We start from the raw sequence: 2,064 nt of genomic DNA, 5'->3' as shown, positions 1-2,064 counted from the left end.
TCAAAAGATCAATCACTCAAAAGTACATTATTGGCTCTCGGTGCATTGCTTTAATGATAAATTAGAGGAAAGCCAGGTACCAATATTTAAGCTCAATTTACTTAATCACCTAAGTGTTTTTTTGGAGTTTTCCAGTTCAGCCACTGACCAGGCCTAACTGTGAATTCACTGGGGTTTTCTGACCAAGATTGCAAAGCTGTTTTCTGTCAGGTATAACCACCACTAGAATCATATGTATTTATTTAACAAATGTATAGCAAAAAAATCCAGCATTTTATAAACATCCAATACTATTCATAAAAAAATGCCAAAGTAATAAGAAACAGTTTACCCTCTGATATAACTCAATCTTTCAATGCTTGGGCATAACAAGTGTGAAGCAGGATCATTTGACAAATGAATAATCTTAATTCCTTAAATCTCTGTATAGCTTTTGATATGTCCACTGAATGCCAAGTGTATTTGTCTCAAAGAAACTTGCTTCTATAAACCATAAAAGCTTAATTTCTATGTTAGAGGGTGATTTTATCCTGATGAATCATTAAAAACAATTCTCAATGAAATGTAAGTGCTGAGATACTGCGAGTTCAGATATAGTACAATTATGATTTTCCTTTTATAGCTTTGCATTTACTTTTTTAAAATTAATCAGTCAAACCTATTATGATTGACCTATTTTAATTGTTTTTAACATATACTTTAATGAGATAATAATTACATTAAATAATAACACTATTTCTTAATACCACAGACACTTGGCTCCTGTAGTGTGAAGCTGTTGGCATTTGTCTCAAATGACAGCCTACAATCATGCTTCTGTGTGCAGTATCCTCTCTGCTTCCATACTTTCAGATTTTTTGCCCTGAATTCCAAGATAATGATGGTTCACACCAAGTACTTTTGTCACCATGTTCTTTCAGTAGACTTTTTACTGTGGGTTTTTGTTACATATAGTTCAATTGATTAAAAGGAGGAATCCTCCAGAGGTTTCTTACACAATATCCGGCTTAAAATTTCAAGTGTACATATATCAATTTCAGCTTTCCAGAGGCTTCATAAGTGCATTTAAGTTCTTCAAATGCTGTATAGAGAAAAGATTACTTACTGTGATCAGAATTCTCAGAGTATAAAACATTGCTGGCTCTACACATCTGAAACTGTGTACTGCACTGCTCAAGCCAAACTCAAGGTGATATACTCTGACCATGCACATTTGTGTGTTGAGATGACATTTAGAAATAGAAAGAATATGTGCACTTTTCAAGTCACCTGCTCTGAACAAAATATTCAAGATGTGCAGGGGCAAAAGGAAGAAGGTGGATTGGTGAAAAGAATATACCAAGAACTCCATTTGTGGGCAAACACCTTTACTCTTTCATTCTTCAGGTGTCCCAACAGAACTCTACTCCAGGGGACTAACTCACAGCCAGTTGTCTAGAAAAGGAATGGACTGTAGTTACAGAGAGAGTGTAAAAACCCACAGAGCCCACACGTGTTCCCCCCCACAGAGCCCACATGCCTCCCCGCAGGGTCCCAGTCCCCCACCTCCGAAGGGCCCACAACCCACCCCTGCAGCATCAGCAGCAGCCGTGGGGCACTCAGGGCCTGCTGTGGCCATGGCCCCCAGCAGTGTGGCGCAGCCCCAATCGGCTCAGCCAGCACCGCTTGTACGGCCTGTCATGGGACTTGGCTTGGCGCAGCGCTGTGTGGGGCCATGCTGCTTCAGGCAGCTCTGGGACCACTTGGGATGTCAGCTGGGGCCCTGTGCCGCTTGTGGGGACTGGGTGTCACACTGGGCTCAGTCCTGCCTCTGGTGGCAGCACTGCCAGACTCGCAGTGAGTGGGGGTAGAAAGCACTAGCCAGGTCCATTCAGCATGTACAGAGCCCAGGTCACACAGTGCGGCGGCACCACCAGCTGTGCCTGCAGCTTGCAGCCGGGCCACCACGGGGGGGGCAGGCTTGCATGAGCCCCTCCACAAACCCACCTACAGACCACACATCCCCCTGGCACTCCTGACACCCCCTACATCCCCCCACCGCTCCCCATACCCCTGACATCCCCC

Source organism: Gavialis gangeticus, unplaced genomic scaffold (assembly GCF_001723915.1).
Source record: "Gavialis gangeticus isolate Ggan-Ray unplaced genomic scaffold, GavGan_comp1, whole genome shotgun sequence".
NCBI lineage: Eukaryota > Metazoa > Chordata > Crocodylia > Gavialidae > Gavialis > Gavialis gangeticus.
This window is presented reverse-complemented; position numbering follows the sequence as displayed.